The sequence below is a fragment of the Erythranthe guttata genome, chromosome 13 (genome assembly GCF_056151865.1).
Source record: "Erythranthe guttata isolate IM_541 chromosome 13, IM_541, whole genome shotgun sequence".
In the NCBI taxonomy this organism is placed as follows: Eukaryota; Viridiplantae; Streptophyta; class Magnoliopsida; order Lamiales; family Phrymaceae; genus Erythranthe; species Erythranthe guttata.
The window spans coordinates 8,387,212-8,401,568 of NC_142545.1; positions in this window are offsets into that span (position 1 = coordinate 8,387,212).

A 14,357-nucleotide genomic window follows, 5' to 3' on the forward strand; every position below is an offset into this window, starting at 1 on the left:
GTATCTTTTGTAGCGAGTGTTTTTGTGCACGTTTCTTGATGCGCATTCGTGTCCTCGAACTGTAGCGGGTATTTTCATGATCGCTTTTGGAATCCAATTTTGACCATGTTCGAGTCCGAATTTGGAAATTTGACATTAGACAGGAATTGTAGCCAGCTGAAATAGCTTTCTAATGCCGCCGGAACCAGTTGATTTGGAGTCCGGATGAGAAAGTTATGCTCGACTTCGTGGACACTACCGAAGATGTTGAGGGATCCTCTCTTCTAATTTGATTTTATTTTCCTAATTGCAACTCTTTTCTTACTCTTTGATCATTTTTGCTTCATGGACACCTAATTATCAATTTGTACCTATAGAATACTAAATCCACCAATTAAAACAGAAATATAAATTAATCCATAAAAAAATCCACGTAAACGTAAACGTTGAGTGTTATTTCTACACTCCACTGTATCTTTTGTATCTAGTGTTTTTGCTGTTGTTTGGTTATGCGTATTAAAGTCCTAGTGTTGTATTTCGTGTTTTTAAGAACGTTGTTGCGAATGCACTTTTGCGCATGTTTTTTTACATGTACGTTTGTGCATGTCCATTTGAGCGAGTGTGTTTGTGCATGTTTGTTGATTTGTATTAATGTCCTAGGATTGTAGTTTGTGTTTTCATGATCCTTTTTGCGAATGCACTTTTGCGTGAGTACTTTTGTGCATGATTTTGTACTTTTACTTATGTGCGTATCTTTTGTAGCGAGTGTTTTTGTGCACGTTTCTTGATGCGCATTCGTGTCCTCGAACTGTAGCGGGTATTTTCATGATCGCTTTTGGAATCCAATTTTGACCATGTTCGAGTCCGAATTTGGAAATTTGACATTAGACAGGAATTGTAGCCAGCTGAAATAGCTTTCTAATGCCGCCGGAACCAGTTGATTTGGAGTCCGGATGAGAAAGTTATGCTCGACTTCGTGGACACTACCGAAGATGTTGAGGGATCCTCTCTTCTAATTTGATTTTATTTTCCTAATTGCAACTCTTTTCTTACTCTTTGATCATTTTTGCTTCATGGACACCTAATTATCAATTTGTACCTATAGAATACTAAATCCACCAATTAAAACAGAAATATAAATTAATCCATAAAAAAATCCACGTAAACGTAAACGTTGAGTGTTATTTCTACACTCCACTGTATCTTTTGTATCTAGTGTTTTTGCTGTTGTTTGGTTATGCGTATTAAAGTCCTAGTGTTGTATTTCGTGTTTTTAAGAACGTTGTTGCGAATGCACTTTTGCGCATGTTTTTTTACATGTACGTTTGTGCATGTCCATTTGAGCGAGTGTGTTTGTGCATGTTTGTTGATTTGTATTAATGTCCTAGGATTGTAGTTTGTGTTTTCATGATCCTTTTTGCGAATGCACTTTTGCGTGAGTACTTTTGTGCATGATTTTGTACTTTTACTTATGTGCGTATCTTTTGTAGCGAGTGTTTTTGTGCACGTTTCTTGATGCGCATTCGTGTCCTCGAACTGTAGCGGGTATTTTCATGATCGCTTTTGGAATCCAATTTTGACCATGTTCGAGTCCGAATTTGGAAATTTGACATTAGACAGGAATTGTAGCCAGCTGAAATAGCTTTCTAATGCCGCCGGAACCAGTTGATTTGGAGTCCGGATGAGAAAGTTATGCTCGACTTCGTGGACACTACCGAAGATGTTGAGGGATCCTCTCTTCTAATTTGATTTTATTTTCCTAATTGCAACTCTTTTCTTACTCTTTGATCATTTTTGCTTCATGGACACCTAATTATCAATTTGTACCTATAGAATACTAAATCCACCAATTAAAACAGAAATATAAATTAATCCATAAAAAAATCCACGTAAACGTAAACGTTGAGTGTTATTTCTACACTCCACTGTATCTTTTGTATCTAGTGTTTTTGCTGTTGTTTGGTTATGCGTATTAAAGTCCTAGTGTTGTATTTCGTGTTTTTAAGAACGTTGTTGCGAATGCACTTTTGCGCATGTTTTTTTACATGTACGTTTGTGCATGTCCATTTGAGCGAGTGTGTTTGTGCATGTTTGTTGATTTGTATTAATGTCCTAGGATTGTAGTTTGTGTTTTCATGATCCTTTTTGCGAATGCACTTTTGCGTGAGTACTTTTGTGCATGATTTTGTACTTTTACTTATGTGCGTATCTTTTGTAGCGAGTGTTTTTGTGCACGTTTCTTGATGCGCATTCGTGTCCTCGAACTGTAGCGGGTATTTTCATGATCGCTTTTGGAATCCAATTTTGACCATGTTCGAGTCCGAATTTGGAAATTTGACATTAGACAGGAATTGTAGCCAGCTGAAATAGCTTTCTAATGCCGCCGGAACCAGTTGATTTGGAGTCCGGATGAGAAAGTTATGCTCGACTTCGTGGACACTACCGAAGATGTTGAGGGATCCTCTCTTCTAATTTGATTTTATTTTCCTAATTGCAACTCTTTTCTTACTCTTTGATCATTTTTGCTTCATGGACACCTAATTATCAATTTGTACCTATAGAATACTAAATCCACCAATTAAAACAGAAATATAAATTAATCCATAAAAAAATCCACGTAAACGTAAACGTTGAGTGTTATTTCTACACTCCACTGTATCTTTTGTATCTAGTGTTTTTGCTGTTGTTTGGTTATGCGTATTAAAGTCCTAGTGTTGTATTTCGTGTTTTTAAGAACGTTGTTGCGAATGCACTTTTGCGCATGTTTTTTTACATGTACGTTTGTGCATGTCCATTTGAGCGAGTGTGTTTGTGCATGTTTGTTGATTTGTATTAATGTCCTAGGATTGTAGTTTGTGTTTTCATGATCCTTTTTGCGAATGCACTTTTGCGTGAGTACTTTTGTGCATGATTTTGTACTTTTACTTATGTGCGTATCTTTTGTAGCGAGTGTTTTTGTGCACGTTTCTTGATGCGCATTCGTGTCCTCGAACTGTAGCGGGTATTTTCATGATCGCTTTTGGAATCCAATTTTGACCATGTTCGAGTCCGAATTTGGAAATTTGACATTAGACAGGAATTGTAGCCAGCTGAAATAGCTTTCTAATGCCGCCGGAACCAGTTGATTTGGAGTCCGGATGAGAAAGTTATGCTCGACTTCGTGGACACTACCGAAGATGTTGAGGGATCCTCTCTTCTAATTTGATTTTATTTTCCTAATTGCAACTCTTTTCTTACTCTTTGATCATTTTTGCTTCATGGACACCTAATTATCAATTTGTACCTATAGAATACTAAATCCACCAATTAAAACAGAAATATAAATTAATCCATAAAAAAATCCACGTAAACGTAAACGTTGAGTGTTATTTCTACACTCCACTGTATCTTTTGTATCTAGTGTTTTTGCTGTTGTTTGGTTATGCGTATTAAAGTCCTAGTGTTGTATTTCGTGTTTTTAAGAACGTTGTTGCGAATGCACTTTTGCGCATGTTTTTTTACATGTACGTTTGTGCATGTCCATTTGAGCGAGTGTGTTTGTGCATGTTTGTTGATTTGTATTAATGTCCTAGGATTGTAGTTTGTGTTTTCATGAACCTTTTTGCGAATGCACTTTTGCGTGAGTACTTTTGTGCATGATTTTGTACTTTTACTTATGTGCGTATCTTTTGTAGCGAGTGTTTTTGTGCACGTTTCTTGATGCGCATTCGTGTCCTCGAACTGTAGCGGGTATTTTCATGATCGCTTTTGGAATCCAATTTTGACCATGTTCGAGTCCGAATTTGGAAATTTGACATTAGACAGGAATTGTAGCCAGCTGAAATAGCTTTCTAATGCCGCCGGAACCAGTTGATTTGGAGTCCGGATGAGAAAGTTATGCTCGACTTCGTGGACACTACCGAAGATGTTGAGGGATCCTCTCTTCTAATTTGATTTTATTTTCCTAATTGCAACTCTTTTCTTACTCTTTGATCATTTTTGCTTCATGGACACCTAATTATCAATTTGTACCTATAGAATACTAAATCCACCAATTAAAACAGAAATATAAATTAATCCATAAAAAAATCCACGTAAACGTAAACGTTGAGTGTTATTTCTACACTCCACTGTATCTTTTGTATCTAGTGTTTTTGCTGTTGTTTGGTTATGCGTATTAAAGTCCTAGTGTTGTATTTCGTGTTTTTAAGAACGTTGTTGCGAATGCACTTTTGCGCATGTTTTTTTACATGTACGTTTGTGCATGTCCATTTGAGCGAGTGTGTTTGTGCATGTTTGTTGATTTGTATTAATGTCCTAGGATTGTAGTTTGTGTTTTCATGATCCTTTTTGCGAATGCACTTTTGCGTGAGTACTTTTGTGCATGATTTTGTACTTTTACTTATGTGCGTATCTTTTGTAGCGAGTGTTTTTGTGCACGTTTCTTGATGCGCATTCGTGTCCTCGAACTGTAGCGGGTATTTTCATGATCGCTTTTGGAATCCAATTTTGACCATGTTCGAGTCCGAATTTGGAAATTTGACATTAGACAGGAATTGTAGCCAGCTGAAATAGCTTTCTAATGCCGCCGGAACCAGTTGATTTGGAGTCCGGATGAGAAAGTTATGCTCGACTTCGTGGACACTACCGAAGATGTTGAGGGATCCTCTCTTCTAATTTGATTTTATTTTCCTAATTGCAACTCTTTTCTTACTCTTTGATCATTTTTGCTTCATGGACACCTAATTATCAATTTGTACCTATAGAATACTAAATCCACCAATTAAAACAGAAATATAAATTAATCCATAAAAAAATCCACGTAAACGTAAACGTTGAGTGTTATTTCTACACTCCACTGTATCTTTTGTATCTAGTGTTTTTGCTGTTGTTTGGTTATGCGTATTAAAGTCCTAGTGTTGTATTTCGTGTTTTTAAGAACGTTGTTGCGAATGCACTTTTGCGCATGTTTTTTTACATGTACGTTTGTGCATGTCCATTTGAGCGAGTGTGTTTGTGCATGTTTGTTGATTTGTATTAATGTCCTAGGATTGTAGTTTGTGTTTTCATGATCCTTTTTGCGAATGCACTTTTGCGTGAGTACTTTTGTGCATGATTTTGTACTTTTACTTATGTGCGTATCTTTTGTAGCGAGTGTTTTTGTGCACGTTTCTTGATGCGCATTCGTGTCCTCGAACTGTAGCGGGTATTTTCATGATCGCTTTTGGAATCCAATTTTGACCATGTTCGAGTCCGAATTTGGAAATTTGACATTAGACAGGAATTGTAGCCAGCTGAAATAGCTTTCTAATGCCGCCGGAACCAGTTGATTTGGAGTCCGGATGAGAAAGTTATGCTCGACTTCGTGGACACTACCGAAGATGTTGAGGGATCCTCTCTTCTAATTTGATTTTATTTTCCTAATTGCAACTCTTTTCTTACTCTTTGATCATTTTTGCTTCATGGACACCTAATTATCAATTTGTACCTATAGAATACTAAATCCACCAATTAAAACAGAAATATAAATTAATCCATAAAAAAATCCACGTAAACGTAAACGTTGAGTGTTATTTCTACACTCCACTGTATCTTTTGTATCTAGTGTTTTTGCTGTTGTTTGGTTATGCGTATTAAAGTCCTAGTGTTGTATTTCGTGTTTTTAAGAACGTTGTTGCGAATGCACTTTTGCGCATGTTTTTTTACATGTACGTTTGTGCATGTCCATTTGAGCGAGTGTGTTTGTGCATGTTTGTTGATTTGTATTAATGTCCTAGGATTGTAGTTTGTGTTTTCATGATCCTTTTTGCGAATGCACTTTTGCGTGAGTACTTTTGTGCATGATTTTGTACTTTTACTTATGTGCGTATCTTTTGTAGCGAGTGTTTTTGTGCACGTTTCTTGATGCGCATTCGTGTCCTCGAACTGTAGCGGGTATTTTCATGATCGCTTTTGGAATCCAATTTTGACCATGTTCGAGTCCGAATTTGGAAATTTGACATTAGACAGGAATTGTAGCCAGCTGAAATAGCTTTCTAATGCCGCCGGAACCAGTTGATTTGGAGTCCGGATGAGAAAGTTATGCTCGACTTCGTGGACACTACCGAAGATGTTGAGGGATCCTCTCTTCTAATTTGATTTTATTTTCCTAATTGCAACTCTTTTCTTACTCTTTGATCATTTTTGCTTCATGGACACCTAATTATCAATTTGTACCTATAGAATACTAAATCCACCAATTAAAACAGAAATATAAATTAATCCATAAAAAAATCCACGTAAACGTAAACGTTGAGTGTTATTTCTACACTCCACTGTATCTTTTGTATCTAGTGTTTTTGCTGTTGTTTGGTTATGCGTATTAAAGTCCTAGTGTTGTATTTCGTGTTTTTAAGAACGTTGTTGCGAATGCACTTTTGCGCATGTTTTTTTACATGTACGTTTGTGCATGTCCATTTGAGCGAGTGTGTTTGTGCATGTTTGTTGATTTGTATTAATGTCCTAGGATTGTAGTTTGTGTTTTCATGATCCTTTTTGCGAATGCACTTTTGCGTGAGTACTTTTGTGCATGATTTTGTACTTTTACTTATGTGCGTATCTTTTGTAGCGAGTGTTTTTGTGCACGTTTCTTGATGCGCATTCGTGTCCTCGAACTGTAGCGGGTATTTTCATGATCGCTTTTGGAATCCAATTTTGACCATGTTCGAGTCCGAATTTGGAAATTTGACATTAGACAGGAATTGTAGCCAGCTGAAATAGCTTTCTAATGCCGCCGGAACCAGTTGATTTGGAGTCCGGATGAGAAAGTTATGCTCGACTTCGTGGACACTACCGAAGATGTTGAGGGATCCTCTCTTCTAATTTGATTTTATTTTCCTAATTGCAACTCTTTTCTTACTCTTTGATCATTTTTGCTTCATGGACACCTAATTATCAATTTGTACCTATAGAATACTAAATCCACCAATTAAAACAGAAATATAAATTAATCCATAAAAAAATCCACGTAAACGTAAACGTTGAGTGTTATTTCTACACTCCACTGTATCTTTTGTATCTAGTGTTTTTGCTGTTGTTTGGTTATGCGTATTAAAGTCCTAGTGTTGTATTTCGTGTTTTTAAGAACGTTGTTGCGAATGCACTTTTGCGCATGTTTTTTTACATGTACGTTTGTGCATGTCCATTTGAGCGAGTGTGTTTGTGCATGTTTGTTGATTTGTATTAATGTCCTAGGATTGTAGTTTGTGTTTTCATGATCCTTTTTGCGAATGCACTTTTGCGTGAGTACTTTTGTGCATGATTTTGTACTTTTACTTATGTGCGTATCTTTTGTAGCGAGTGTTTTTGTGCACGTTTCTTGATGCGCATTCGTGTCCTCGAACTGTAGCGGGTATTTTCATGATCGCTTTTGGAATCCAATTTTGACCATGTTCGAGTCCGAATTTGGAAATTTGACATTAGACAGGAATTGTAGCCAGCTGAAATAGCTTTCTAATGCCGCCGGAACCAGTTGATTTGGAGTCCGGATGAGAAAGTTATGCTCGACTTCGTGGACACTACCGAAGATGTTGAGGGATCCTCTCTTCTAATTTGATTTTATTTTCCTAATTGCAACTCTTTTCTTACTCTTTGATCATTTTTGCTTCATGGACACCTAATTATCAATTTGTACCTATAGAATACTAAATCCACCAATTAAAACAGAAATATAAATTAATCCATAAAAAAATCCACGTAAACGTAAACGTTGAGTGTTATTTCTACACTCCACTGTATCTTTTGTATCTAGTGTTTTTGCTGTTGTTTGGTTATGCGTATTAAAGTCCTAGTGTTGTATTTCGTGTTTTTAAGAACGTTGTTGCGAATGCACTTTTGCGCATGTTTTTTTACATGTACGTTTGTGCATGTCCATTTGAGCGAGTGTGTTTGTGCATGTTTGTTGATTTGTATTAATGTCCTAGGATTGTAGTTTGTGTTTTCATGATCCTTTTTGCGAATGCACTTTTGCGTGAGTACTTTTGTGCATGATTTTGTACTTTTACTTATGTGCGTATCTTTTGTAGCGAGTGTTTTTGTGCACGTTTCTTGATGCGCATTCGTGTCCTCGAACTGTAGCGGGTATTTTCATGATCGCTTTTGGAATCCAATTTTGACCATGTTCGAGTCCGAATTTGGAAATTTGACATTAGACAGGAATTGTAGCCAGCTGAAATAGCTTTCTAATGCCGCCGGAACCAGTTGATTTGGAGTCCGGATGAGAAAGTTATGCTCGACTTCGTGGACACTACCGAAGATGTTGAGGGATCCTCTCTTCTAATTTGATTTTATTTTCCTAATTGCAACTCTTTTCTTACTCTTTGATCATTTTTGCTTCATGGACACCTAATTATCAATTTGTACCTATAGAATACTAAATCCACCAATTAAAACAGAAATATAAATTAATCCATAAAAAAATCCACGTAAACGTAAACGTTGAGTGTTATTTCTACACTCCACTGTATCTTTTGTATCTAGTGTTTTTGCTGTTGTTTGGTTATGCGTATTAAAGTCCTAGTGTTGTATTTCGTGTTTTTAAGAACGTTGTTGCGAATGCACTTTTGCGCATGTTTTTTTACATGTACGTTTGTGCATGTCCATTTGAGCGAGTGTGTTTGTGCATGTTTGTTGATTTGTATTAATGTCCTAGGATTGTAGTTTGTGTTTTCATGATCCTTTTTGCGAATGCACTTTTGCGTGAGTACTTTTGTGCATGATTTTGTACTTTTACTTATGTGCGTATCTTTTGTAGCGAGTGTTTTTGTGCACGTTTCTTGATGCGCATTCGTGTCCTCGAACTGTAGCGGGTATTTTCATGATCGCTTTTGGAATCCAATTTTGACCATGTTCGAGTCCGAATTTGGAAATTTGACATTAGACAGGAATTGTAGCCAGCTGAAATAGCTTTCTAATGCCGCCGGAACCAGTTGATTTGGAGTCCGGATGAGAAAGTTATGCTCGACTTCGTGGACACTACCGAAGATGTTGAGGGATCCTCTCTTCTAATTTGATTTTATTTTCCTAATTGCAACTCTTTTCTTACTCTTTGATCATTTTTGCTTCATGGACACCTAATTATCAATTTGTACCTATAGAATACTAAATCCACCAATTAAAACAGAAATATAAATTAATCCATAAAAAAATCCACGTAAACGTAAACGTTGAGTGTTATTTCTACACTCCACTGTATCTTTTGTATCTAGTGTTTTTGCTGTTGTTTGGTTATGCGTATTAAAGTCCTAGTGTTGTATTTCGTGTTTTTAAGAACGTTGTTGCGAATGCACTTTTGCGCATGTTTTTTTACATGTACGTTTGTGCATGTCCATTTGAGCGAGTGTGTTTGTGCATGTTTGTTGATTTGTATTAATGTCCTAGGATTGTAGTTTGTGTTTTCATGATCCTTTTTGCGAATGCACTTTTGCGTGAGTACTTTTGTGCATGATTTTGTACTTTTACTTATGTGCGTATCTTTTGTAGCGAGTGTTTTTGTGCACGTTTCTTGATGCGCATTCGTGTCCTCGAACTGTAGCGGGTATTTTCATGATCGCTTTTGGAATCCAATTTTGACCATGTTCGAGTCCGAATTTGGAAATTTGACATTAGACAGGAATTGTAGCCAGCTGAAATAGCTTTCTAATGCCGCCGGAACCAGTTGATTTGGAGTCCGGATGAGAAAGTTATGCTCGACTTCGTGGACACTACCGAAGATGTTGAGGGATCCTCTCTTCTAATTTGATTTTATTTTCCTAATTGCAACTCTTTTCTTACTCTTTGATCATTTTTGCTTCATGGACACCTAATTATCAATTTGTACCTATAGAATACTAAATCCACCAATTAAAACAGAAATATAAATTAATCCATAAAAAAATCCACGTAAACGTAAACGTTGAGTGTTATTTCTACACTCCACTGTATCTTTTGTATCTAGTGTTTTTGCTGTTGTTTGGTTATGCGTATTAAAGTCCTAGTGTTGTATTTCGTGTTTTTAAGAACGTTGTTGCGAATGCACTTTTGCGCATGTTTTTTTACATGTACGTTTGTGCATGTCCATTTGAGCGAGTGTGTTTGTGCATGTTTGTTGATTTGTATTAATGTCCTAGGATTGTAGTTTGTGTTTTCATGATCCTTTTTGCGAATGCACTTTTGCGTGAGTACTTTTGTGCATGATTTTGTACTTTTACTTATGTGCGTATCTTTTGTAGCGAGTGTTTTTGTGCACGTTTCTTGATGCGCATTCGTGTCCTCGAACTGTAGCGGGTATTTTCATGATCGCTTTTGGAATCCAATTTTGACCATGTTCGAGTCCGAATTTGGAAATTTGACATTAGACAGGAATTGTAGCCAGCTGAAATAGCTTTCTAATGCCGCCGGAACCAGTTGATTTGGAGTCCGGATGAGAAAGTTATGCTCGACTTCGTGGACACTACCGAAGATGTTGAGGGATCCTCTCTTCTAATTTGATTTTATTTTCCTAATTGCAACTCTTTTCTTACTCTTTGATCATTTTTGCTTCATGGACACCTAATTATCAATTTGTACCTATAGAATACTAAATCCACCAATTAAAACAGAAATATAAATTAATCCATAAAAAAATCCACGTAAACGTAAACGTTGAGTGTTATTTCTACACTCCACTGTATCTTTTGTATCTAGTGTTTTTGCTGTTGTTTGGTTATGCGTATTAAAGTCCTAGTGTTGTATTTCGTGTTTTTAAGAACGTTGTTGCGAATGCACTTTTGCGCATGTTTTTTTACATGTACGTTTGTGCATGTCCATTTGAGCGAGTGTGTTTGTGCATGTTTGTTGATTTGTATTAATGTCCTAGGATTGTAGTTTGTGTTTTCATGATCCTTTTTGCGAATGCACTTTTGCGTGAGTACTTTTGTGCATGATTTTGTACTTTTACTTATGTGCGTATCTTTTGTAGCGAGTGTTTTTGTGCACGTTTCTTGATGCGCATTCGTGTCCTCGAACTGTAGCGGGTATTTTCATGATCGCTTTTGGAATCCAATTTTGACCATGTTCGAGTCCGAATTTGGAAATTTGACATTAGACAGGAATTGTAGCCAGCTGAAATAGCTTTCTAATGCCGCCGGAACCAGTTGATTTGGAGTCCGGATGAGAAAGTTATGCTCGACTTCGTGGACACTACCGAAGATGTTGAGGGATCCTCTCTTCTAATTTGATTTTATTTTCCTAATTGCAACTCTTTTCTTACTCTTTGATCATTTTTGCTTCATGGACACCTAATTATCAATTTGTACCTATAGAATACTAAATCCACCAATTAAAACAGAAATATAAATTAATCCATAAAAAAATCCACGTAAACGTAAACGTTGAGTGTTATTTCTACACTCCACTGTATCTTTTGTATCTAGTGTTTTTGCTGTTGTTTGGTTATGCGTATTAAAGTCCTAGTGTTGTATTTCGTGTTTTAAGAACGTTGTTGCGAATGCACTTTTGCGCATGTTTTTTTACATGTACGTTTGTGCATGTCCATTTGAGCGAGTGTGTTTGTGCATGTTTGTTGATTTGTATTAATGTCCTAGGATTGTAGTTTGTGTTTTCATGATCCTTTTTGCGAATGCACTTTTGCGTGAGTACTTTTGTGCATGATTTTGTACTTTTACTTATGTGCGTATCTTTTGTAGCGAGTGTTTTTGTGCACGTTTCTTGATGCGCATTCGTGTCCTCGAACTGTAGCGGGTATTTTCATGATCGCTTTTGGAATCCAATTTTGACCATGTTCGAGTCCGAATTTGGAAATTTGACATTAGACAGGAATTGTAGCCAGCTGAAATAGCTTTCTAATGCCGCCGGAACCAGTTGATTTGGAGTCCGGATGAGAAAGTTATGCTCGACTTCGTGGACACTACCGAAGATGTTGAGGGATCCTCTCTTCTAATTTGATTTTATTTTCCTAATTGCAACTCTTTTCTTACTCTTTGATCATTTTTGCTTCATGGACACCTAATTATCAATTTGTACCTATAGAATACTAAATCCACCAATTAAAACAGAAATATAAATTAATCCATAAAAAAATCCACGTAAACGTAAACGTTGAGTGTTATTTCTACACTCCACTGTATCTTTTGTATCTAGTGTTTTTGCTGTTGTTTGGTTATGCGTATTAAAGTCCTAGTGTTGTATTTCGTGTTTTTAAGAACGTTGTTGCGAATGCACTTTTGCGCATGTTTTTTTACATGTACGTTTGTGCATGTCCATTTGAGCGAGTGTGTTTGTGCATGTTTGTTGATTTGTATTAATGTCCTAGGATTGTAGTTTGTGTTTTCATGATCCTTTTTGCGAATGCACTTTTGCGTGAGTACTTTTGTGCATGATTTTGTACTTTTACTTATGTGCGTATCTTTTGTAGCGAGTGTTTTTGTGCACGTTTCTTGATGCGCATTCGTGTCCTCGAACTGTAGCGGGTATTTTCATGATCGCTTTTGGAATCCAATTTTGACCATGTTCGAGTCCGAATTTGGAAATTTGACATTAGACAGGAATTGTAGCCAGCTGAAATAGCTTTCTAATGCCGCCGGAACCAGTTGATTTGGAGTCCGGATGAGAAAGTTATGCTCGACTTCGTGGACACTACCGAAGATGTTGAGGGATCCTCTCTTCTAATTTGATTTTATTTTCCTAATTGCAACTCTTTTCTTACTCTTTGATCATTTTTGCTTCATGGACACCTAATTATCAATTTGTACCTATAGAATACTAAATCCACCAATTAAAACAGAAATATAAATTAATCCATAAAAAAATCCACGTAAACGTAAACGTTGAGTGTTATTTCTACACTCCACTGTATCTTTTGTATCTAGTGTTTTTGCTGTTGTTTGGTTATGCGTATTAAAGTCCTAGTGTTGTATTTCGTGTTTTTAAGAACGTTGTTGCGAATGCACTTTTGCGCATGTTTTTTTACATGTACGTTTGTGCATGTCCATTTGAGCGAGTGTGTTTGTGCATGTTTGTTGATTTGTATTAATGTCCTAGGATTGTAGTTTGTGTTTTCATGATCCTTTTTGCGAATGCACTTTTGCGTGAGTACTTTTGTGCATGATTTTGTACTTTTACTTATGTGCGTATCTTTTGTAGCGAGTGTTTTTGTGCACGTTTCTTGATGCGCATTCGTGTCCTCGAACTGTAGCGGGTATTTTCATGATCGCTTTTGGAATCCAATTTTGACCATGTTCGAGTCCGAATTTGGAAATTTGACATTAGACAGGAATTGTAGCCAGCTGAAATAGCTTTCTAATGCCGCCGGAACCAGTTGATTTGGAGTCCGGATGAGAAAGTTATGCTCGACTTCGTGGACACTACCGAAGATGTTGAGGGATCCTCTCTTCTAATTTGATTTTATTTTCCTAATTGCAACTCTTTTCTTACTCTTTGATCATTTTTGCTTCATGGACACCTAATTATCAATTTGTACCTATAGAATACTAAATCCACCAATTAAAACAGAAATATAAATTAATCCATAAAAAAATCCACGTAAACGTAAACGTTGAGTGTTATTTCTACACTCCACTGTATCTTTTGTATCTTGTGTTTTTGCTGTTGTTTGGTTATGCGTATTAAAGTCCTAGTGTTGTATTTCGTGTTTTTAAGAACGTTGTTGCGAATGCACTTTTGCGCATGTTTTTTTACATGTACGTTTGTGCATGTCCATTTGAGCGAGTGTGTTTGTGCATGTTTGTTGATTTGTATTAATGTCCTAGGATTGTAGTTTGTGTTTTCATGATCCTTTTTGCGAATGCACTTTTGCGTGAGTACTTTTGTGCATGATTTTGTACTTTTACTTATGTGCGTATCTTTTGTAGCGAGTGTTTTTGTGCACGTTTCTTGATGCGCATTCGTGTCCTCGAACTGTAGCGGGTATTTTCATGATCGCTTTTGGAATCCAATTTTGACCATGTTCGAGTCCGAATTTGGAAATTTGACATTAGACAGGAATTGTAGCCAGCTGAAATAGCTTTCTAATGCCGCCGGAACCAGTTGATTTGGAGTCCGGATGAGAAAGTTATGCTCGACTTCGTGGACACTACCGAAGATGTTGAGGGATCCTCTCTTCTAATTTGATTTTATTTTCCTAATTGCAACTCTTTTCTTACTCTTTGATCATTTTTGCTTCATGGACACCTAATTATCAATTTGTACCTATAGAATACTAAATCCACCAATTAAAACAGAAATATAAATTAATCCATAAAAAATCCACGTAAACGTAAACGTTGAGTGTTATTTCTACACTCCACTGTATCTTTTGTATCTAGTGTTTTTGCTGTTGTTTGGTTATGCGTATTAAAGTCCTAGTGTTGTATTTCGTGTTTTTA